The sequence below is a fragment of the Papio anubis genome, chromosome 15 (assembly GCF_008728515.1).
Source record: "Papio anubis isolate 15944 chromosome 15, Panubis1.0, whole genome shotgun sequence".
NCBI lineage: Eukaryota > Metazoa > Chordata > Mammalia > Primates > Cercopithecidae > Papio > Papio anubis.
In genome coordinates, this window is record NC_044990.1 from 83,165,107 (window position 1) to 83,191,910 (window position 26,804).

Below are 26,804 nucleotides of genomic sequence, written 5' to 3' on the forward strand. Positions count from 1 at the left end.
TTTCTTCTCCCTTCCTTTACTTCCTCTGTCTTTTCTCTCCTTTTCTCCCTCTTTCCCTAATATGATTTGGCTGTGTCCCCACTCAAAATCTCATCTTGAATTCTAATCTCCATAATCTCCATAACCCCATGTGTCAAGGGAGAAACCAGGGGGTGGTAATTGAATAATTTCCCCCATGCTGTTCTTGTGATAGTGAATGAGTTCTCACAAGATCTGGTGGTTTTAAAAGTGTTAGTTATTTCCTCCAACATTCATTCTCCTTCCTGCCGGCTTGTGAAGAAGGTGCCTTGCTTCCCCTTTGCCTTCCCAAATGATTGTAAATTTCCTGAGGCCTCCCTAACCATGCTGAACTGTGAGTCAGTTAAACCTCTTTCCTTTGTAAATTACTGAGTCTCTTTATGGCAGTGTGAAAAAGGAAGAATATATTCCCTGTTTCTTCCTTTTTTTTCCTTCTATGCCTTTCATCTGTTGATATTTGCACAAGTATCACTTTGCTTTATTCAAATTATATTGGAATATATGAATAATCAAATATGTAAGGAAAGTCCAAAGCATTGCTCTAGACAATAACAAAGTTTTCTGTTGATTCTTCTGGCTGCACTTTAGAAAAATTGTACCATGCTCTCCCAAAATAAAATAAAACAGTAGTGAAATAATTGTATTTTTTGGAAGATCATTAATTTAGAAAGAAATTTAACTTTGTTCTTATAATATTTAGTCTCCTTATTAGGATATATGTCATCTCTGCACTGGATTTCATAGTGTGTATATCTTTTGATAATTTTTTGCAGTTTTTGCTCATATGGGCTTTTTTTAAAAAAATTAACTTTCTATGACTTTCTATATCAAAAATATTGTTGTAAATAAAATATATTTATTATTGTTCAAACCAGTTATTGCCATATTTTCCATATGTATTAATCTTTAATTTTTCTTCATTTGAACATTTTATTGCACTCACTAATTGTATGGTTTATTTTCTGAAATAGAATCTACTTGATTATTAACACAAGAAAAATTTGATCTCATCATTTTTACTAGTTTTGTTCCATACTTCTTTTTATTCTTTGTGATCTTCCCAGAAATCCAGGAAGTATATTAAATAATGGTGACAGCAGATATTTTTATGGAAACATCTCTAGTATTTCACTGCATATATGAGAGGAGTGTTTGACTAGGTGGACCATATGCTTGATTCTAGTTATGTGTTATTGAATACCTTTCTTCAGTTATTGAACTTACCTTTCAAAAATTGATGTATTAATAGATTTTCTAGTTCTTTCTCTTATAACTGGATAATGATTTTCTTAGAGTAGTCCCATCATAGGTGAGTTCAGGTTGTGACATTCTACTTTATACTAAACTTACTTTGAGTTTACTGGACATTCTGTTTTATACTCAACTTATTTTAAGTTTACTGGAAGAAAGGCCTGAGATGGGTATGGGGTGTAAGAGATTTACAGAGGTAGTAATTTCAAAGAACAAAAAAAGGAAAATGTAACTGCAGGCAGATCTCCCAGGGAGCTCTGGAGGACAAATTGCAACACAGAGCTTGTTCTGCTCAGATGCTATTCTGTGACCAGCATCCATAAGTCATGGAATATGAGGAGGCCGTGGGAGTCGGGAGTGGGGACAGAAACTTTCAAGCATCTCAGGGGTAGGAAGTTTCTATCAGGCAAGGGTAATGTTCCAGAGAAGGATGCAGCTGTAGGTGATTAGCATCCAATCTGTAGAACAGGTTGGGCATGGTGCACCTACTCTAGGATGGCATCTGGTTTGGGTACCAACAGCAAACCTTATAATCCCCCTTTCCTACCTCAGAAATGCTTGTTTTTCACATCATGGTCACTTTATGTGGTCACAATTTCTTCAGGGTTCTGGTTGCTTACAATTTCTGGGGAAATTTCCAAAAAGAGGATTTGTGAAAGAAGCTATAGGTCCCACTGCTGTAGTTCATCCTGAAGCCTTAACTGAAACTAATTTCCCTCCTTTCTCCTTCATTCTAGGGTGTCGTCGCACTCATTCACCTAGGTCCCAAAACTGGAGGGACCTGCACTCCTTCGTAGGCTGTTTGTTCTGGTTATCTGGGTAACGTTGGAACTGGACACGAGAATACCAAGGGGTGGCCCACTTGGTGCCAAACCTCTTCTTCTTTGTCTCCATCATATGGCAGTGGCTGGGACTCATCCTGATGATTGGAATCAATTATGCCTGCAACAGTGTCCTTTTTTGCTTCTTCATCGACTGGTCTACAGACGTGCAGAGGCCAGGATGAACTAATAGCTACCATGGCTTAGCACTTAGCGAGAATTAGGTGGAACATTTATGTGGGCCTTCAAGGAATAGTCTTCTCACAGAGAAGCAGAACCTGTAGACACACACAGCCTAAAGATTCACGCAGACCTTCACCAGCACAAACGCCCTGCTGATTCGAATTGGTGGTAAGTGGAACCACTTCTACTGTGCTTTTTGTCAGTTTGTAGTGTCAGAGTTATACTAAATACGTAAGATCAAGAATTAAACTTTCATTCCAAATTTAACCATACACTTTGTTTTGACATATAGCATTTCTTGTTTTTATTCCATAATATGCATGAATTTTCTGTAAACATAGTTTTATTTTTTGTCCCAATAGGTATCTTAACAGTTTTCAGAAATTATAAATGGTTAATTAAAAAAAATACATTTATCTTATTCTTAGTCTTAATTTTTATTGTGGGCAAAGACTAGTCTGCACAGTTTTTGTCTTAAGAAAATTGAAGTTGCATAGAATATGGCATATTGGACAAGTGCTTCACTGATGGTTGCAAAAAAGATGTGTTAACTGTTCTGCAAGTATGTAGTTTATATACATAATATTTCAGTATGGTCAATTACTCAAATTCTCATCGTTTTTGTTTACTTGATTTTTGAAAGAGCACTATGTAAAAGACCCTCCTAATACATATTTCTGTCAATTTCTCCTTATATATGAGATACATTTTTAAACATATATATATATAAATTGCTACATACATTCATGAATATTCTGTACAGATTGTATCTTTTACAAAATGCCCTCTATATCTCATTTAATATCTTTTCTTTTCAATTTCTATATTCTAATATGAATATAGTCAATCTTACTTTCTTTTGCCTGGCATATATTTGCACAACCCTTTACTTTAAAAAATATCTTGGATGGAGTTGGAAGCCTCAGAAAACCAAACACCACATATTCTTACTTACAAGTGGGAGCTGAGTGATGAGAACACAGGGACACATGAAGGGGGAAACAACATATACTTTGGCCTGTCAGGTTGGGGGTAGGGGAAGGGAGACCAGCAGGAAGAATAGCTAATGGATGCTGAGTTTAATGACTAGGCAATGAGATGATCTGTACCATAAACCACCACGGCACATGTTTACCTATGTAACGAACCCACATATCCTGCCCAGGTATCCGGAACTTAAAAGTTAAAGGAAAAAGAAAAGAAATATATTTTGTGTTTAACATGTCTACTATATGTTATATACACTTGTCTTGAAATAAGAGCTTTATTAAAATATAAATAAATATAGATTAAGAACCCAAATCTTAAGTGTGCAGCTCAAGTAAATGTGCCCATGTAATTACCAGTCAGAACAATAAATAAGACATTTCTAATACACAAAAAGCATGGCTGCCTCATAAAATTCCCTGCTTCTTTTTAAAAATAACCCATTTCTGTTGTAATTGATATGAAAGTTTTATGTCATCTTATTTTTAAATGACTTTATTTTTAATCTTTTCTCTATATAATTTTTATTTCTATTTTCTCCAACAAAAAAGATGTATCCTGTTTTTATTATGTTGTACAAAAATCAGCTTTATATTTCCCAAAGTATTACCTTTACGCCAGTTTCCAAACAGAACCAAATTTAAGGTATATATAATACTTTTGGACCCTTCCTAAAATAAGATCAGGAATTTAGCATGCCTTCCTATTCTTCATTCCCCTACTTCCTGACATTACATATATAAAGATCATTTCCTCAGGAGCTCTGAGCATGAGGACGCTCTGTAATAGAATGCACAGTATCCTCAGGGAAACACCATTACAGCAGAAACTGATACACATGTAACGTTGTTGTTTCTTCTATTATCCTTGAAAATAAGTCAAGCCAAAGGGAAATTCAAAATAATATAACTCTCAAATAGGCAATTGATATAGAGCACCAAAAAGCCATCATACCTGATCAACGTCCAGGGATAGTTGGATGTGGGGTTGCCAGATCTCATCTTAATGATCTGGTTTTTGTTTTTTGTTTTTTAATGTTTTTATGGTCTACAAAATGAAAAAAAAATCACTAAATGTAATGTAGCTACAGTGTTCTAGAGAATAAGCAAGAGATCATAACCAGAAAAATATTAAAGTCAACAATAGATTATTTAGCAGGATAAATAAATTTTATATCACTGGGGGGATGCAGAAGTATTGTTTCACTCTGGGAAGAATTTGATAGATATTGAGCGGCAGTGAAAGTTTACTCCCTGGAAAGCTCTGAGCACACGGTTTTCCTGAATCAGCATGTTAGTGCAGGAAATAGTCTTCAATTCAGAGTTCAGCATGGCAGAGAAAGTGGGCTTTTCTTGGGAAAATTGAGAATTTCATGGAAATATTTGTGAACGAAAAGCTACTTCTGTAGTTGATGGTGAACTGAGGAAATAACGATTTATTTTTGTAAATGTCAACATTTTTATAAGTATTACTGTTTGCTACAGACATATTTATACCTGTTTGCATGTATTTGAATTTCATATACAATTTTTTAAAACATTATGTTTTAAAAAATATTAAATGCATAGAAAAATTATGAAGATAGTACAGAGTTTCCACATACCTCACATGGTTTACACTATTATTAGCTTCCTGTATTAGAATGGCTTATTTGTTGCAATTGATGAATTTAAAATGAGACGTTATTATTAAGTAAAAACCATACTTTATTCAGATTTTTATAGGTGTCATCTAATGTTCTTTTTCTATTCTAGAAGAATCCTATTCAAGACACTTTAACTGTACTGTTTTCTTAGGCAGCTCTCAGCTGTGAGAGTTTCTTAGACTTTCCTTGTTTTCAATGGTCATGAGAGTTTGAGGAGTGCTCATCCCGCATTGTGTAGAGAGTCCCTTAACCAGGATGCGTCTGATGTTTCTCTAAAGGTTAGATTGAAATCACATGTTCTTTGGAGAAAGACCATAGAGCTAAAGTCTCACATCATGTCATGTGTTTTCAACACATCATGTTAAAGATGTTTACTATCAAACAGTCTTATCACTGTAGATGTTAAACTCTATTTGGCTGAAGTCGCGTTTGCCAAGTTTTCCACTGTCATGTTACCCCTTTTCCCCTCTCTTTCCATACTGTATCCCTTGGAAGGAATTCACTATATGCAACCCACATTTTTTTTTTTCTTTTTTTGTTTTTTGACAGAGTCTTGCTCTCTGGCCAGGCTGGAGTGCAGATGCGCTATCTCGGCTCACTGTAACCTCCGCCTCCCGGGTTCAAGAGATTGTCGTGCCTCAGTCTCCCAAGTACCTGGGACTACAGGCGCGTGCCACTATGCCCAGCTAATTTTTGTATTTTTAGTAGAGGCGGGGTTTCACAATGTTGGCTAAGATGGTCTCCATCTCCTGACCTCGTGATCCGCCCTCCTCGGTTTCCCAAAGTGCTGGGATTAGAGATGCAGCCCTTATTTTAAAAATGGAAAGTTGACCGGGCGCAGCGGCTCACGCCTGTAATCCCAATACTTTGGGAGGCCGAGGCGGGCGGATCACGAGGTCAGGAGATCGAGACCATCCTGGCTAACACGGTGAAACCCCGTCTCTACTAAAAATACAAAAAAAAAAAAAAAAAAAATTAGCCTGGCGTGGTGGCGGGTGCCTGTAGTACCAGCTACTTGGGAGGCTGAGGCAGGGGAAAATTATATTCGACCTCTATATGCTTGACCCTTGAAACATCCATATAAAATATTTGGGGATCTTCTGCATAAAATATTTACTTTTTACCACTTATGTAGTTACTTAATAATGTATTTAGAGGAGTCTGTGCTCATGGAGATATATTTCATATTTTGCATTATAATGCAGTGCTACATCATGTATTTTGTGGTCTCCAATTGTTGCAGATTTGGCCTTAGGTACTCCTTCATTGGGTTCCTGTGTCCTCTTGATTTATAATCAGCGTGTGTGGGGTTTTATTGGTTTGGTTTTTTTTTTTTTTTTTTGCTTGCTTATTTTCAGATATTACAAGTTACTTCAGGATCATCTTGTATATTTGCTGCCTCTGTCCAAAAATCTGTCATTTCTCCAAGGATCCCTGCTTCCTTTCATAGGAAAATGATATTAGAAAGCAAGATATTAGGTATTCTCATTGCTATGGTGGTATGATTGCTTCTGGAGCTTCTCAGATGGCAAGGCAAGGAAAAGTATCTGTGCATCCTAATTGTGCATATACACACATGTATAAATATTTCTATATGTAACCATCTGTATCTATGCTAAACTAAACACAAGAGTTCATGCTGATGTCTCTAACTCTAGTGCATACCACTTGGATTATTCTAACCTCCACTTTTTGCTTGTCTGTAAATAACCACTCCAACAGTGAGAAACCAGGCCCTCACCATCTGCCATCCATTTATATAATTGTTCAGTTTTGGTACACACTTAGAGTCTACACATTTGATTAATTTTAAAATTTACTAAAAAGAACTTTTGGTAAGGTTGTGTTGAGGAAAAATCATGAGGCTTTCAGCTCCACTTCTGCCATATAAAGAATGTGGAAGTCATTACTTTGGTTTTTACACAAGCAAAACTGGTTAATCTGAAAATCAGTGACTTTTTTTTCTCAACAAAAAACTGAAGTCACAGAGCAAACTGGCACCATGAAATCTGGAGAGATGGGCACAGCCCAAGAGAGAGACATAGCTTAGATCTGCTTGCCTGTTGCATAAAACTGCTACGGCTAAAGCTAGAATATTTAATGGTAGTGTTGAGTAATTACTGGAAACGAAATGTAGACAAACATGAGCCTGAGAACCTCCTGGTGGCTGAAGTCTTTGCACAGGGCCGGGGGTGGGGGACATTGGTAAGCACAAATTCCTGGGTTTTACTATCCAGAACCCTAGTAGATTCTCAGGATAAAAATTCTGGAAAGAGCTCATTAAGGCTCTGGGAAGCGCAGAGGAATATTAGTCTGTGTGAAATATACTGAGAACCTTCTCCATAACATAGACCTTCTCTCCAGGGAAAAGGACTGTGTGAGAGCCTTATCCCAGCTGTGGAAAGGGAATCCAGCCAGAGGAAACATGAGAAAAAGTTTATATTAAGCATAGCAACAGGAACTTGAATTAGGAGATACATGCATAATTTAAAACTCATGGAAATTAAATCTATATTGTGTGGCTATGGAAAAAGACAAATATATTTGAACTGAATAGAAAATCCAGAAAATAGATTCCAGGTTATATAAGAATTTAATACATGATGATGTTGCTATTTCAATTTAGTAGGGAAAGAGCAAGTGATTTAAAGCTTGGAGATAGCACAAGTTAGTACTTACTATTGTTTTAAAAAATAAAATTGGAAACATATTTTTCCAAAAAGGGGGAGCAGTTCAGTTGAATTAAATAGTCAAAGGGTAAGAAATAAAACCACAGATACTCACTAAGGAAATCTTGAAGAAATTAAAAAAGTAAAACAAGGGAAGGGTTAAGTAACTAAGTCTTCTATCTAGATGCAATAAAATAAAGGAATGATATGCTTGACTATATACAAATAAAAATTTTCATGGGAAACACTCTATAAACAAAGTCAATAGACATTCAGTAGATTTGAGAAAATATAAATTTAATATAGGGTTTAGCCAGAAGGAAAAATTCATAATGAACAGAGGTTTTAAAAGAAGGAAAAAAGTCACCCAATAATAAAATTGAAAACGGCCATGATAAGACAATTCATAGAAGAGAAAATCCAAGTGTTTCACCAGAGATATAAAAACCTGCTCTAACTCACTCGTGCTTAATAGATTAATAGGTTGATAATTTGATGTATTATATTATCTTGTTTGTAGTAAAGTTGTTAAAAAAAAAAACTAGATAAATAGAAGGGTCTGATTATAAAGGATTTTGTGTGCTGTTAAACAGTTTTAACAGAACTCTGCAGTCAATATGGACACAGTGCTGGGCATGGTGGCTCACACCTGTAATTTCAGCTACATGCATGAGGTGGGAGGATTGTTTGAGGCCAGAATTTAGAGACCAGTTCGGGCAACATAGGAAGGCCTCTGTCTTTAAAAAAAAAAAAAAAAAAAAAAAAAAAAAAAAAAAAAAAAAAAGGAGGTGGTGTCATATTTCAGCCATGAGTAAAAGGTGGAAGTACTACAATTTATAAACCAATAAAATTAGTTTTAAAAGTCTTAAAATCATTTGCATGTGTTTTTGATGCCAATAAAAAACATAGGGAACCAAAGACAGAAGACACATTAAACAGATTTGGGGTCAGGATGATAATATCAATTTCTGTTTGATAACTAGGTTAAGATGTTGTTACTAATAAGATGAGCATATTTCTAGGAGGCAGATGGGTTGAAGGTGATGTTCTGAGTCATCAGTACATATAGGTGATAGTTAGGAATGGAAGAGGGTCATCACTCAAGGAGAGTGGAGCCAGACACTGAAAGGTGCTCTTTCTGCAGCTCTGGGTCACCCAGAATCAAGAGTTGTATACTGAGCTGGGGCTTGTGTATCTGTCAGTGCCCACACGCCCAGTATCATGTTCATATGGCTGATGTTAGAGAGAGATTTTTCTGCACCTGTGTTTTGGAATTCATGGAAATAAAAGGAGCAGTAGTTTTATTCTTTCTGTTCAAGGCACATCATGCCAGAATCCATGGAGCAAAAAGGCTGAAGAAAACCAAAGCATGCTCTGGATTACAATATATTTCACTGTGCATGAGTCCCCATTTAAATGAACATTTGTACTTGAATCCAAAATATGTATGTTTGTAGGCATATATGTGTGTGTGTGTGTGTGTGTGTGTGTGTGTATAGGGCCTCATTTTGTTCATTGGTTTGTTTATATTAAATTGTGATATTTACGTTGAACTTTCTAGCTGATTGTTTGCAAGAGCAAAATGCTAATTTAGGTGAAAGAGACCTGATATGGTTTGGCAGTTTGGCTCTGCGTCCCCACTCAAATCTCATGTTGAATTGTAATCACCATAATCCCCGTATGTCAAGGGAGGGACCTGGTGGGAGGTGATTGGCTCAAGGCACTGGTTTCCCCCATGCTGTTCTCATGATAGTGAATGAGTTCTCATGAGATCTAATGGTTCTATAAGTCAGTTTTCCCTGCTCTTGCATGTTCTCTATTGCCTGCTGCCATATAAGATATGCCTTTTCCCCTTCTGCCATGATTATATGTTTCCTGAGGCCTCTCCACCCTTGCACAACTATGAGTCAATTAAACTTCTTTTCTATAGAAATTATCCAGTCTTGGGCATATCTTTATAGCAATGTGAAAACAGACCGATACAAGACCTGAATGACATTTTCTCAATTACAGTTGAGTAGAGCGAAATAATAGGATATTAATAGGACTAGTCTGCTGCATAGTCTTCCTAAATCTGTGCTTAAAATTTTTCCTTCTATTCCAAATCAATATGCACCTAATCACCCAAATACAGGGAGAGCGTATGGAGAACTCCTGCTTCTGCCTGTGGATCAATATAATTATTGATGGCTCCCTTTTTCACTTTAAGAATTCTCCAGGCTTGGAAGGCAGATCATGTGGTCACCTGACCCAAATAATACAGTTCTGTGGCATTGACTTTGCACTGTGTCTTGTCTTCGTATCTCCTTTAACTTATTTCAGATAATTCCATAACTTTTGTGCAGCTATTTTATATTTACATCCTACCCAGAGTGGGCTGCTCTTTTCTATCATTCCTTTGTATATCTATACAAAAAATTAGTTGATTCAAGATTTATAAAGTATCGTATGTGTCAAGAAAGTGTCCATATTCTTAAGAAAATAACTGTCCAATCAGAAATTATGTCATTAGAGTATGTAGTTCAAATACAAGAAGGTAAATAAAACAAAGAGTTGGAAATAGGATATCTTGGTATTGTGGTGGGAGAAATTATTAGCTATAGTTAGTCTCAAGAGTCAGGAGAGACCCTATAGAGAACATAAGGCTTCAATTGGGTATTGAGTAATATAACAGTAATTTACAAGCTAAATTTGTGCTGAGCTTGCAATCTTTGGGAACTGACAAAATGAAGCATCTCTCTCAGATGCCAGGCTTCCTGTGGGTGGTAGGTACTTGGAGAAGTGAGCAAAGTTTTACCTTTATTTTTCTATCCCTGGAACCAAATACAATTCTTGACATATAGTTAGAATATTATACTTGTGGTGTGAATTCAAAGTTAATAAATGGGTTTGGAAGGAAAAAAATAAAAACAACACTAACTCTCCTTTATGCCTCCAAATTCTGCCTTTCTTTTCTAACGTACACCTACTAACCAGTGGCTACTAGGACTTGAGACTATGTAATATTTTTAAATGGATCCTGGAGCCATTTGACAATACCAAGTCTGATCTATATTTTTATTTTTTTTCTAGATTCAGGAAAGTATTTTTGATCGACCTACCATTTTACTTTTAATTTGTAATGTTATTCCTTACAGTATTCAGAGAAATGATGGATTTTCTGACTTCTAATAGTTTAACCTCCAATATAAGAGATAAGATACTTTATTAGGAGATAGACTCTTTAGAGGCAGAAAATGTTTATATTATTACATGAGTGATGCAGTGAATACAAGGCTATATAATTTCAGAAATAAAGGATCACTCAGTTGGACCTCTAAAAAAGAAAAGGGCCTCAAAATATTAAAAATAGAGCTACTTTATGAGCAATCATTCCCACTAATGGGTTTATATTCAAAGAAATTGAAATGAGTATGTTAAGAGATATCTGCATTCCCGTCCCTGTGGCAGCACATATTCCACAATAGCTAAGACATGGAATCAACCTAAGTGTCCATCAACAGATGAGTGGATAGGAAATGTGGCATATATATATAATAGAATATCACTCAACCATAAAACATGGAATCCTACCATTTGTGACAACATGGATGAACCTGGAGGACATTACATTAAGTGAAATAAGCCCAGCACAGAAAGACCAATGTCTACATGATCTCACTCATGTGGAATATAAAAACAAAAAAATTGAACCCATAGAAGTAGAGAGTAGAATGGTGATTAACAGAGAATGGGGTGATTAGCAGGAATGAAGGATTGGGGGATGCAGGTCAAAGGGCAGATAATTACAGTAATAGAAGAGGAGCAAATTTCAAGAGATCTATTGTACTGAAAGGTGACTATAGTTAATGATGACATATTGTATTCTTTAAAGATGTGAAGAGAGCATTAGTTAGGTGCTCTTATCCCAAAAATGGCAATTAAGAGAGATAATGTGTTTGTTAATTAGCTAGATCCATAATGTATATGTACTTCAAAACATCATGTGTACACAGTAAAATCATAAGTTATCTGTCAATGTAAAGGACATTTCTAAAAAAAAAAAAGGAAAAAAGAAAAAGAAAAGTTTCCTGAGAGGTAGACTTGAATGGGAAGTTAGAAGTGAAATTATTTTGTTATATCTTAATATGAACAAGAAATAATTTTCTTGTTCATAAATGGCACAAATGCTCTGAGAACTGGATTTATTCTTTGAGACAACCATTCCATTTAGGATATCCAGTCGCCTTCATATTCCACTCGAGAATATTATTAGAAATAATGTCAATGAGAGGATAAGCATATAGTCCCTCAAGGTGATTATTTTTAAGAACAAAATTAACTGTACACAAAGTTTCCAGTAGGATTATTTAGTATTACTATTTTAATAAAATGATCACTTTAACTATTTAAAAACCCTGAGTAAACATATTCTTTATGGTGAATGCAGAAGCAGGGGGTCGGATGGAGATTTTTTATGTAGGAGGTGTTAACTTTAAATGTTCTGTGTAATTATCTTTACTAAAATTTTAGTCCTCTTTATGCAACATCTCACATGGCTTCATGTAAGCATAGAATAAATGCTTATTCAGTGACTCAGTGAATGAATTATTGAAGTAAAATAATTCAAGTTTTCCAGCTCATTTTATGAACTGGCGCACCACAGGGCTCTCCAAATATATTTTAATCAGCAGAGTTCTATTATGTAATTTTTTGTATTATAATTAAATAAATCATGAAAGATTTTAAAATAAAAAAGATAATCTCTAATATTAGGGATAATAAAGAAAAACAGCGATAATCCTTCTATTTCATCTTGTTTTTGCTTTAATTTGAATAAATATATCTACATCTATAAAATGTCTAGAATTATTATCAATGATCTAATGTGAACTACTCCACCATCAAAAATCTTGTCCATCTCTCCCAATTATTTTTAAGTATCTGGGCTGTAGTATTCTTCTAATTCCAAAGAGTTTCCCACAAGAAAAAAAAAGTGGTTTCCAATCTTCTTTAAACAAATTATAGTTTTTATTAACCTATCAAAAATGGTTTCCGTTTTTTTTCTTGTGAGAAATTATTTGGAATTAAAAGAAAAATTAATTTGAGTAGAAGGTTGCAACCGAATAACTATCCATGTTGTCCATAAAACCCCATTATTATCACTTATCATTGTTTTTCTTCTTGTCACCTTCAGTACAAAAGTGGATAGGATTTTGCCCTACTGAATTATGCTTTTAAATTCAATTAAAAATGAACATTCAGATTAATAATTGGAGAAAATGATGATTAGTATAGCTTCCATGTAATTCTTAATATAGAAATTATAAGGCAGTGGTAAGAGGTACTTTTATAAAAAATGAAAATAATCTGTGTTATAAAAGATGTCTCATCCTGGTCTCCACTGGCAATTGTGTGACCTTACTGTGATTGTGTTACTCTACAGTATCTGCTGTAAATAGGGGTGCTGGGCCTGAAAGAAGAGGCTCAGTGTTTCCATCCATATAAGTGCAGACATATGTATCTGGATGCCTATTTTTAACTTTGTAAGCCATTTTGTGCTTCAAAAATAACATGGCTTTGAGCAATTTTTGCTTGTTTGCATTCAATGTTTCCCATAGCAGGGGTCAGGAACTCTATCCATGGGGTCACTGAGGATCTCTAAATTGATTGAAAGAGTCTGTTGATAAAGAATTAAGCATAGTCAATTAGCACTGCCGATTCCTGGCAAGAAACCATATGTCAAAATTATCCAGACTTCCCTCTTCAAATCCCATTATCCAGACTTTCCTCTTCAAATTACCATTTTCAGTAACCTCCTCTATCTCCAAAATGACTCATTCTTCACCAGCCTTTTCTAACAAAGATCACTACCATTCTGATACATACACAGACCAGCTCTTCTATTGCAACTCTCTTGCAGTGGAGGTGAGGTATTGAAAAGCAAACTTTCACTATCATGGAACAAGTTTAATAATGATTGTTGTAATCCTTTTCTGTATATTGTTTTTTCTGCATTTTGGGAGTACTGGAATTAGATACCTAAAATACTTTAAATTGCAAAAAAGACATGTTAAACAATATCATTCATTAGAACTCTAGACATTCCTCAATTACTGTGGAGTTAGAATACTTTATTTGGATTACAACAGTAACCTGAATCTTACTTACCAATTATGTTTCTGTCAAATTTTAGGTCTTTAACAACAATGTAATTCTTAAGATGAAATGTGCATATCTTGATACAGCATTGGTTTCGGTAATCAGTTTTCTACCACCTCTGTTTCTCAATGATATAAAAATAAATCTTCTTTAAACAAATTATAATTTTTATTACCTGGAAAAAATACATCAATTTAAAAAACGAATTAAGAAAATAGACAAGAATATTTTAAAATTTAAACCAAATTAAATTAACATCAAATAAAACATGAGAACTAATAGGCTCAGTAAAGTGATGGAAGACAGATATGTTCAATAATCAGGGAGCAGAACAAAAATCATTTTTCCAAACTCTAACTAGTAAAATAAAAGGAATTATCAACAAATTTATTTCAACATAGTTCCAAAAGCAAGATACCTAAATGAAGGTGGTATTATTATATAGCCAGAAAGTTTAGTGGTAGGCCAAGTAAATATTTGAATAAAAGACTTATACTATTTGACAAGATAACAGTAAAGTATATTTAAAATTTATCTTAGCATCAGGGACAATATATTAAACCCTTAAAATTATAAGAAAAATGTAGCAATGGTAATTAGTTCCATGTGAGCCAGGATAAGATCAGAAAAAAAATTAACATTTTCCTATCAATAAAGGTGAATTTTAACACTTTTGTTTAACTAATACTCAATTAATTCTATTTTTCTGTGCTTATATAAAATATATGTTACTGTCCAAGGGAGAAAAATTGTTAAGAGTCAACATTCTCAAACAAGTTACATTTCACAGATAACCATTAATGGACTGACTCTCTAAACTGAATAGTGAAATTTAGATCTGTTATATTTAAAATAATTTCAGAAAGCATAGATCTTAAATTTATAACTATTTTCTTGGTTGATGATATTGTAAAATAATAGTGAAATTTATATCTTAAGAAAAAGAAAAAACACTAAAATAAGATTTGTGATTAAAATAGTTGGCTATATAATTGGAATTGAAAGAAACAAATAATCTTCAGGAATAGTAGATGGAAAAATAAATGAGAAAAAAACCCCGGTTATTATATATGCACAGTGGAACGCCACAAAAGTAGTTAATGTAACCTGAGACAAGAAGCTTCACTGATGAAAAGACAATTGGTTTTATGTTTGGAAAGGGCAAACTATCTGTTTCAAAAGATTGTAACAGGAAGTTTAACCTGAAAATTAGGTTTTAGAATACTGAGGAGTTTTGTGTCAAATCTCTATTGCTTTGATGAGAACATGAAAAAAATTATTTAGAGAATTAAAAAGAACAGAGTAATGAGGAGTGAATTCTTTCTCTTTCAGGCCAGTAGTAAACAATCCTAGATAGACTAAGTGGCTTATATTTTAGAGCTATCTATATTCAAGTATTTCCGTACCTGTAAAGATACCTTCTGCACTTCAACCCTCCTTTCCTCCTTAAGTATTCCTTAATTCTTAATTAGTAAATATTTCTTGATATTTCTTGATTTTTTATTTCTCATAATATACCACTCATCACAAATAAATTTACACAATTTATCTCCAGGTAAGTATCTCCTCTCTTCCTATAAGTTTTTCGATTTTTCTTTTGTTTTACTGTGTTATTCTGCTCAGGACACTTTAATACCTACTATTCAGTTTTTGAAATGCCTTTTAAAATTTTCTGAGACCACACTAAAAAGCAATTACCTGTAAAGAAGTTAATCCCTTGCAAATTTATTTTGTTGATTATTTTCAATTTGCACGATAAACTAATGTTGCTAATATTGTATGTCTAAATCATAGTAATATGTGTAAATATAAACATATTTACGAATTTAAACTTTATAATCCTCTACCTTCTACGTTTGCCTAGGAAAGTGTATTTTATTTGCTGATAATTTTAGAGAAAGTGCTATTTTCATGCTTAAATTTCTTCTCATATATAGCAGCGTATTACGTTTTTAAATAATAAAAAGTAATGCTGTGCTAATTATTATTTTGATTCTTTTATTTTAAACTGATAGCACAGTACATGGATATTTCTCAATTCATAATATTCTACAGTAAGTTCCAAGTAAGGACCTTTTTTGTTTGACTGATTATTCTTCATTTATTTTCTCAGTTATATTCTCAGTCCAAGTGAAGCATACATTGAGTGTATTTGGCACACATTTTAGTGTATTTAACTCTTCCAAAGCAAAGTTTATATATGTGTTTATATATCTTACATTTATGTAGCAATATCTTTTATTTGATAATAGATTTACATTTTCCGTGTTTATTTTTAACATATATACTTAACATATTTTGCTATATTTTTCATCCCTTTTCTTTGTTGTAACTCTGTCTTTTATGTTTGACATCTAACTTTTGTTTATAGATGTCAATATAATTATATTACTGCTGTTGCATATTATTTCAGTTTTTTGCTTACACCACCTTTTATTGATATAGTTCTCTTACATCATTTAAGTAATTTTATTTTTATTTTACTTTTGCCGGCAAAGCATGGCAATGAATCCTATTATATAAAAATCCTGTGGACCTCTGGAAAGTAATTTTTTTTTTTTTTTGGTAGTTACTCAGGACAACTGCTGAGCGATAAGGCATACATAATTTCATTAAATACTGCAAGATCACTCTCAGTATGGCTGGGTTATGTATTTCCACCAGAAACACAAAGGTTGTTCATTTATTCCTGTTTGACTGCACCTGTTTTCCCTCTTGCTAACTTTTCCCATATTACGAGCTTAAACTAGTATGTCATTATTATCATCTACATTTCTTCAATTATTCGTGTAATTATTGTTTTGCATATTAGTTAGGAATTAAAGTTTTCTTTCTTTTTAAAAAACTTTTCTGGGTATGTAGTAGGTATATACATTTATGGGATACATGAGATAATTTGATACAAGCAGGTAAGGCATAATAGTTACATCATAATAAATGGGGTGTCCTTTCCCTCAAGTGTTTCCCCTTTGTGTAACAAACAATCCAGATGTACTTTTAGTTATATTAATATATATAATTAAATTATTGTTGAGTATAGTCACTCTTTGGTGCTATACAATATTAGGTCTTTTTCACTCTTCTTACTACTTTTCGTACCTATTAACCATCCTCACTTCCACTCCACACTCCTCCCTTTCTCAGCCTCTGGAAACGATCCTTCTACTCTCTAACTCCTGAGTTCAATTGTTTTACATTTTAGCACCAAAAAATAAGTGAAAACACGTGAAGTTTGTCTTTCTCTGCCTGGCTTATTTCACTTAATATAATGACCTTCAATTCCACCCATATTGTTGCAAATGACAGGATCTTGTTACTTTTTCTGGATGAATATTACTCCATTATGTCTATGTGCCAGATTTTCTTTATCCAGTCATCTGTTGATGGACACTTAGTTTCCTTACAAATCTTGGCTAGAGTGAGCAGTGCTGCAACAAACATGAGAGTGCAGAAATCCCTTCCATATACTGATTTTCTTCCTTTGAGGTCTATACCTACTGGGATTGCTGTATCCTATGGTAGCTCCAGTTTTTGTTTTTGAGGAACCTCTAAACTATTCTCCATAGTGTTTGAACTAATTTACACTCCCACCAATAGTGTATGAAAGTTCACTTTTCTATACATACTCACAAGCATTCATTATTGCCTCTCTTTTGGATGAAAGTCATTTTAACTGAGGTGACATGGTGTTTCATTGTGGTTTTGATTTGTATTTATCTGATGATCAATGATGTTAAGTGCCTTTTCATAGGCCTGTTTGGCATTTGTATGTCTTTTGAGAAATATAATATCTCAAAATATTTTCCTATATTTTTCATCTTGTGTCTTTATGGTATAACTCAGTCTATTATATTTGATTTCTAGCTTGTATTTATATATGTATATTTGTGTTTATATGTAAATAAACATAGGTTAGATGTCAAATGTAAAAGGCTGAGTCATAACATTAACTTTTGCTCATTTTTAATCAGATTATTAGATTTATTCCTTTCGAGTTGTCTGAGCTCCTTATATATTCTGGTTATTAACACCTTGTCAGGTGGGTATTTTGCAAATATTTTTCCCATTCTGTGGGTTGCTCCTTCACTTCGTTGATTGTTTCCTTTCCCACGTTGAAGCTTTTTAATGTGATGTGATCCCAATTGTCCATTTTTGCTTTGGTTGCCTTGCTTGTGGGGCATGACTCAAAAAAGTTTTGCCCAGACCAATCTCCTGGAGTTTCCTCAATGTTTTCTTGTGGTAATTTCAAGGTTTGAAGTCTTAGATTTAAGTCTTTTATCCATTTTTCTTTGATTATTGTATATGGTGAGAGATAAGGGTCTAATTTCATTCTTCTGCATATATAGCTTTCCCAGAAACATTTATTGAAGAGACTGGCTTTTCCCCAATGTTTGTTTTTGGCACTTTTTTTCAAAATGAATTCACTGTACTTGGATGGATTTGATTCTGGGTTTTCTACACTGTTGCATGTGTCTGTTTTTAGGGCAGTACCATGCTATTTTGGTTATTATAGCTCTGTAGTATAATTTGAAGTCAGATAATGTGATTCCTCCAGTTTTCTTTAGGTAGTATGTACAGTTAAACAATATTGATTCTTCCAATCCATGAACATGAAATAACTTCCCAATTTATTGTGTCCTCTTCAATTTCATTCATCAGTGTTTCATAGGTTTCATTGGAGAGATCTTTAACTTCTTTGGTTAATTCCTATTTAATTTTATTTCTAACTAATATTAAGTGGGAATACTATTTTGACTTCTTTTTCAGATTGTTTAGTGTTGGCTATTCATTTTTGTATGTTAATTTTGTATCCTGAAACTTTACTAAATTTATCAGTTCTATTAGTTTTTTGGTGGAGTCTTTAGGTGTTTCCAAATTACAGATTATATCATATGCAAACAAGGATAATTTGTCTTCTTACTTTCCAATTCGGATGCCCTTTGTTTCTCTCTCTTGTCTGATTGCTCTAGCTAGGACTCCGAGTACTATGTTGAGTAAAAGTGGGGAAAGTGGGTATCGTTGTCATTTTCCAGATCTTAGAGGAAAGGCTGTTAGGTTTTCCCTATTCAGGATGATGCTAGCTATGAGTCTGTCATATATGACTTTTATTATGTTGAGGTATGTTTCTTCTATACCCAGTTTTCTAAGGGGTTTTATTATGAAGGAATGTTGAAATTTATCAAATAATTTTTCAGCATCAGTTGAAATGACCATATGGTTTTGTCCTTCAATCTGTTGATATGCTATATCAAATTGATTGATTTTCATATGTTAAACCATCCCCATATCCCTGAGATAAATCCCACTTGGTCATGATGAATAATCTTTTTCATGTATTGTTGAATTTGTTTTGCTCATGTTGAGGATTTTTTGTATCAAAAATCAGAGATATTGGGGTGTACTTTTCTTGCATTTTCTTTTTTGTTTTTGATGTGTCTTTGTCCGGTTTTGGCATCAAGGTAATACTAAACTCATCAGATGAGTCTGAAAACATTCTCTCTCTTCTATATTTCAGGATAGTTTGAGTAGGATTGAGATTATTTCTTTTTTAAATGTTTGGCAGAATCAACAGTGAAGCCATTGGGTTCCAGGCTTTTCTTTGCTGTGAGACATTTTATTATGACTTCGATCTCATTACTTGTTCAGGTTTCAAATTACTTCATGGTTCAATATTGGTAGTTTGTATTTGTCTAGGAATGTATCCACTTCCTCTAAATTTTTAGAATTTATTGGCATATATTTGCTCATAATAGCCACTAATGATCCTTCGAATTACTGCATTTAGGTAGTTCTGATGTTTTTTAGTTTCCATTGGTATGGAATATCTTTTTACATCCCTTTATTATTAGTGTATGTATATCTTTGTATGTGAAGTGTTTTTCTTGAGGTCTACGTTATCATGGTATTTTAAAATAGTGTTTTCAAAAGATCTGGAGGTCTTTTTTTCTTTATCATTAATTCAGCTACTCTGTGTCTTTTGACTGGAGAGTTTAGTCCATTTGTATTCAATGTTATTATTTATGAGAAAGGGCTTACTCTTGTCATTTTGTTATTTGTTTTCTGGTTGTTTTGTGGTCTTCTCTTCTTTCCTTCCTTGTCTTCTTTTTAGTGAAGGTGATTTTCACTCTGATTTAATTTCTAGTATGATTTAATTTCTTGCTTTTTATTTTTCATGTATCCATTGTATGTCTTTTTTTTTTTAATTTGAGTTTTACCACGAGGCTTGCAAATAGTATCTTATATTCCACTATTTTAAACTGATGACACCTAACACGGATTGCATAAACAAACAAACAAGGAAAAAGAAAACTAATGAAAACTCTATGCTTTAGTTTTTTCTCTTTTTTACTTTTTGTTGTTTCTCTGTCTGATTGTACTGTCTATATCTTAAAAAGATATTGTCATTATTATTTTTATTGGTTCATCATTTTGTCTCTCTACTTAAGCTAAGAGCAGTTTACACACCACAATTACAGTGTTAAACTATCCAAGTTTTTCTGCCAGGGGATGAGGGTGTTGGTGTCAGAAATTCAAGATTGTTTTCCTATCTTCTTCAGTGTCTCCTTCAGTGATATAAAGTTAAAACCAGGTACCATGATTGCTCATCTGATTTTTGGTTCTTATGACAGTTCTTTCATGTGGGTGCTTACTATTACTAGTGAGTTTTGTACCTTCGTATGATTTCTTAATATTCATTAACAGTCTTTTCTTTCAGATTGAAGAACTCCCTTTATCATTTCTTGTAGGACAGGTCTGGTGTTAAATCCCCCAACTTTTGTTTGCCTGGAAAAAGTCTATTTCTCCTTTATGTTTGAAGGATATTTTTGCCTTTATATACTATTCTAGGGTAATTTTTTTTCCCTCAGCATTTTAAATATCTCATGCCACTCTCTCCTGACCTGTAAGGTGTCCACTGAAAAGCCTGCTGCCTGACACATGGGAGTGCCGTTGTATGTTATTTGCTTGTTTTTGCTTGCCACTTCTAGAATCCTTTCTTTATTCTTGATCTTTAGGAGTTTGGTTATTAAATGTCTTGAAGTGGTCTTATTTGGGTTAAATCTGCTTGATTGTTCTATAGCCTTCCTGTAGTTGAATAGTGGTATCTTTCTCTAAGTTTGTGAAGTTGTGTTATTGTGCCTTCAAATAAACTTTCTACCTCGATCTCATTCTCTGCCTTCTCTTTAAGGCCAATAACTCTTAGATTTGCCAATTTGATGGCTATTTGTCAGATCTTGTAGTTATATTTCATTCTATGACTTGGCTAGGAATTGAAGTTTTTGTGTCTTACACAGTCTTTCAAGTTTACTTAGAACTCCAGAGCACTTTAGCCCATGGTGGTGAGGCTTGCTGAGAAACTCTAGTTCCAACTGCTGGGAGGGGCATTGTTCCTCTGGCAAGGGCTGGTTCAAATTCTCCCTCTAAAGTTGGAGACTGACTGAGCCTAGCACAGCTTTGATCTCTTCTGTGACAAGGCAGCACTGAGTTCAATGCCAAGTCCCCAGTCACTGTGCTCTCCCTCCCACAAGTGCACAGATGCTCTCTTCACACCATGTGACTTCTGCCAGGGGATGGGGATGTTGGTGTCAGAAATTCAAGACTGTCTTTTCTATCCTCTTCAGTGCCTCTTTCAGTGGTATAAAGTTAAAAGCAGGTACTGTGATTGCTGTTCTGATTTTTTATTCTTATGATGGTTCTTTCATGTGTGTAGTTGGTTGTTACAATTTGATGTTTCTACAGAGGGGATGACTGGTAGAGGCTTCTATTCTGCCATACTGCTCCATCCTTAATCATTATGTTTTCTACCTCCATGACTTCTTAAACACAAACTGCTTATAATTCTATTAATTACATATTTCTTGATTTGCTACTCTACGTTATCCTGGTATTTTAAAATAATATAATTTTAAATCTATAGCTGTTTTAGAAATTGCACATCACCATCCTGTCTTACATGTGGATGTATTTTTGCTGTCTTTGGTTGAACTGAAGTCTTTAGTTTTGATATACTCATCTGTACCCATTATAGTTTATCTTTATGAAAGGATAAAACATATTTCTACATACACATGTTCCAAAACTATTTGATGTTTTCTATTATTGTCTTAGTTTTTGCTTTTTATAAGATTTTAATCCTTTTAAATTGGTTTTGGTATGGTGTGATAAAATCTTTTTATTTTTCACAAAATAGTGAACCAATTTCCCCACATCATTTTAAAAAGAAACGTTTTAATTTACCCACTGACTATTAAAGCCACTTTTATTATCTACATATTACAATATATAGAAGAAAGTTTCAGACTCTGTATGATTTTTGATCCTTGTCTTTGCATTTTTCCCAGTTCTTCATTATTTTCACTCTTTGGTCTTCATAAACATTTTGTTTTGAAGCAAGTTTATAATTAATGAAAAAGTTGCAAAAAAATACAGAGGTCTTCTCTGTCTCTCAACTTTTCCTATTTTTAACATCTCACAAAAACATACAATTATCAAGAACAGGAAATTAACACTGATAAAATTACTAACTACACATGGACCTTACTCAAACTTTTTCTACTTTTTCACCATGTCCTTTTTAAAATTTTTAACAGTGTGCTCTCTCTTTGGCTTATTTTATAAAATTATCTGTAATAAACTACCCTATAAACCATGCATATTTATCCTCTCATATTAAATTTGGACAGTTTGTCATAATTTCATTCCACATGAAATTAATAAAACCACAACAATTTCAGAGAAACTTGTGGGAATTTGAGATTTGTATGATACTGACTCGTCTCATGCATAAGAAACAGGGTTTCTCTTCATTATTATCAGCTGTTTTTTCCTAAAGTAGATCTTATTATTTCCCTCCACAAATGTTCCACTTATTTGTAGTTAGATATATTCCTATATACTTTTTCTTTCTTATTATTAAAATTTTATTTTCTGTTTCTGTTTTTATTTTTGTCAAACTTATCAATGAATATGGCTTAAAGCATTAAATTGTTAATTAGATACCTTAATAGACAACAAATAGCAATCCCTAGCTTCCCTCCTTCCCTCACGTTCTATGCGGGACTTGAAAGAAAGTCGCTCATATTTACCTCTGAATTTCTAAATAACTAAGTTATATTTACATTTTCACTCCTTAAATGTAAGCATAATGTATCTCCTAAGATGATGACTTAGTTATTCTCCTTCTCTCAGCCCCACTACACTCTTGCATATAAAATATGTACAATTCTGGTCAGATTATTATTCATTACCCACACTATTATGTTTGCTACTCAGAGTTAAACTATGTAGTAAAGTAGGATTAGTTGTCCTTTTCGCAATGTTTTCATTTGCATTCCATGGAGTAATTTTCTTTTCCATTTAGTTTCTTGTCCATATATTTATTAAGAATTGAACCCAACTCCCTCTAGGACAATCCTTCATTCTAATATCAGATCACTTTTATCTACTTGAAGGGATGTGTCCTGCCATCTGCCGACCTCTTCCTGTCTGAATTGATTGTTCTCTGATCTCTGTGTACGTCTTCTATCCTGGAATATCTCTGCACTGCCCATTTTTGGGAATGCACCACATGCCTCCTGGTTTCAGTGTCTTCTACTTTCTTAAAATCCTCCTTCATTAGAATGAATATCATCCTACATGAAAAAATGAGTGTATGGAGTAAATATTTGGAATTATTACAAGTCTTGAAATAACTTTATTCTACCAAACACTTGACTGATTGTTTAGCTGGCAATTATTTTCAGTCAGAACTTTCAGACATGGTTTCATCATCTTCTCGTTTCCAGAGCTGCTGCTGAAAATCTGAAATGATTTTGATGCGCAACTATTTCATGTAAACTGTCCTTTTTAATGAAAGTTCTCTGTTGGCAGATGTCATTTGAGCAGGGGTCTGAATAATATGAATGTTGAGCTAATTCTTGAGATTATGTGAACGGTAGCTGTATTCATTTCCTGTGGCTGCTGTAACTTATTACCAAATACTTGGTAGCTTGAAACAACAGAGATATATTCTGTTACATGTCCAAAGAACAGAAGCCTGAAATGGTTCTTGCAGACCTTAAAGTTAGGTATCAACAGGGCTGGTTCCTCGCCGATTGCAGTTTTGGTGCCTGCAAGCATTGTTTGGTTTGTGGCTGTATTAGTACAGTCTCTGCTTCTGTAGTCACATACCTTCTCCTCTTCTGTAGTGAAATCTCCCTCTGCCACTGTCTTAAGAGGAAACTTGTGATAGTATTGGATTACAGTGGGACTGCCTGGATAATCTTACTATCTTAAAATCCATAACTTAATCACCTCTGCAAAGGCTCTTTGAGTGAGAAAGGTATCATATTCAGAGTTTCTGAGATTCAGATAGCAACATCTTTTAGGGGGTGAAGGGATAATTGTTAAGCTTACCACAGTAGTCAATCAGAAAAAAAAAAAGATAGTCAACGCAAAGATGTCTTCTGATTTATTGAATATGGTAAGAATTTAATGTGTCGTGAAAGGGTATAATATAGGCTAGAGCAGAAGGTCAGAGTTGACTTTGTGCATGGTATTGAAATTCATTCAGGGGTTCACAAAGAATGAGGGATTTCTTTCTTTAAAATCAACAATGAAAGAATCCTCTTCTTAGAAAATGTAGATGCCACTTTGGAGTCTATTGCTTCTCACATTCATTATTATTACAAATGAACAACTTAAGGTTTTTAGGGAGCACATACTACTAATTTTGATAATAATGACAACAAAAGCTGACATTTGTTATTTACTTACTGTGAGAAAAGCTCTATTGTCAGCATTTTAAATGAATACTTTCATTCCCTTCTCACAACAATCTTATTTTCACCATCCCCATTCTCCAAATGAAGGGTTATGTGACTTGCACAAGGTCACACTAAGGTTTGAAGTCAGAATTGGAATTCAGGCTCCATTTCTTCTGAAGCCACATGGAAAGACCACCAAACATATCCTGAGGGAAAAAACAGAGAGCATTTTTTTCCCCCTTGCCGTTTGCCCTAGGGAGTGTCCCAGTAATGAAAGGTTGTTTCTACCAGGTCTAATTTGAGTATGCAATGCAATTCATATAGAATAAATAAATTTCTTTTTAAAAGAGTAAAACATAATTAAAATATATTAAGTATAAAATTAAGAATACCATAGTTCTCCCTAAGCATGTTTAATTGATAAACGTCAATCGGTACCATTCAGAGTGGTGATTTAATCCTGAAATATTGAGAATTTTTGTATGACCCAGGTCATGGTTTCCTAATTAGTGGAACTACATATTTAATTTCCAGAGACTAGAATAGCTTCTGTACTTTGCAATCCTGAAAGGCTCTGCCAAAATACATTTTGGCTGTGAAATGCAGTTTTGTTTTATTTCCCTAGGTGCGGGCAAGGAAAAATACAAAGCAATCCTCTTTCCTCCATGATTAGATGCTTCCCAGTAGAAAAGACATTAGGTTTTAATGATCGTTCTTCAACTATTCAAAGCAAGTTAATTCATTTATAGAATTTAAAATGTTATAAATTCTGCAATAATACAAAGACCCATCATCTTGGTCAAGCCGAGAACATGGATGGGGTCTCTGTTTCCTAAGTTTAATTTTCTGTTTGACAATAAATTAATCCTCATTTAGGGGGCAGGGGAGTCTTTGTAGTGTTGTTCAGATGAGTTCATCTGCTTTTGATTTGGGCCCACTTGACTCTGCATTTCCAATTTTCCTTGGTATGTAGTTCTAAATTCAAATGGCTGGATCAAATCACTGAATGTTAACACAGTCTTCTTTATGTGTATATACCAAAGTGTTTCGAAGTCTCTCTTTCTGTGCATTGAAATCATAGAGTATATTTCCCTCCCCTCCCCTCCCCTCCCCTCCCCTCCCCTCCCCTCATATTGTGATATTACCAAGGCTTGCACTTTTATTTCTTAATAATCATCACCCTGCACATTTTTTCTTGGGAGACCCTATTTTGTCCATGGCTTCAACTATCATTTTAATACTTTAATATTTTGGTTGAAGTTTGGCTTCAACCAAACTTCCTCTTCAGCATCCTCACCAGGTAGGTGGTCCCTTAGGTACGTTAAGGCCAACATGTTCATAACAACCACACATGCACCTGCACACACACATGCACACACTCACACTATTCTGACTCATAACTCCAAAGCTATTCATTTTCATATGTTTCTTTTCTCAGTAAATGGCATTTCTAGCTATCCAGGTGTCCAAGCCTTTCATGATTTGCCTAGCTGCCTTCTTCTCTCTCAGGGAATCTTGACCTGGATTGATCTTTAGAATCACCTATAAACTATAAAATAATACTATAACTGAACTCCCACCAGAAATTCTGATTTAATGTATTTGAATGAAGTTATGACATTTATTTCTTTCTTAAAAGCTGAATAGGTAGTTCTAGTTACATAAGCGTTAAGAACCACTGCTTCATGTTATCCAACTTTCAACAGGTTAACAACTGTATCGATCAATGGTTTGCAACCTTTGCTGAATACTGTAATTAACTGGGGAACCTTAAAATATACTATATATGAGCTCTGCCTGTTTACCACCAAGGCTAATAACCACCCTCATAGATACCATCTCAGATAGCTGATCCCCGACAACCCTATGCTAACCCAGATTTATTGCCTTGATCCAGGCAGTAATTATCACACCGTTATTAGAAGTTTATATTCCTCTAATCTCACTGCTGCCGAAGAGATTTTCTTAAAACATAAATCTGACTATGGTCCTGGTCCTACTTTTCCTAAAATCTTCCGCAAAGTCATTCAGCTTCTGTACCATCCTGGCAATGTGTTTCTTTTATTATTATTATTATTTTATGATTTATTTATTTATTTACTTATTTGAGACAGAGTCTCCCTGTGTTGCCCAGGCTGGAGTGCAGTGACACAATCTCGGCTCACTGCAACCTCTGCCTCCCAGGTTCAAGCGATTCTCCTGCCTCAGCCTCCTGAGTAGCTACGATTACAAGTGCACGCCGCCACGCCCTGCTAATTTTTGTATTTTTAGCAGAGACAGGGTTTCACCATGTTGCCCAGACTGGTCACAAACTCCTGAGCTCAGGCAAACTGCCTGACTCGGCCTC

The 26,804-nt window shown here is 34.2% G+C and overlaps 1 long non-coding RNA gene across 1 annotated transcript in view; it reads left to right on the top strand.

Annotated features, from left to right (window-relative positions):
- The first annotated feature begins 372 nt into the window (after positions 1–372).
- Positions 373–26,804, top strand: part of LOC116270511 — a 43,527-nt gene continuing 17,095 nt past the window's right edge. The window contains exon 1 of the long non-coding RNA XR_004178559.1: positions 373–2,441. This is a non-coding gene — a long non-coding RNA (uncharacterized LOC116270511). The remainder of the gene's footprint in view (positions 2,442–26,804) is intronic.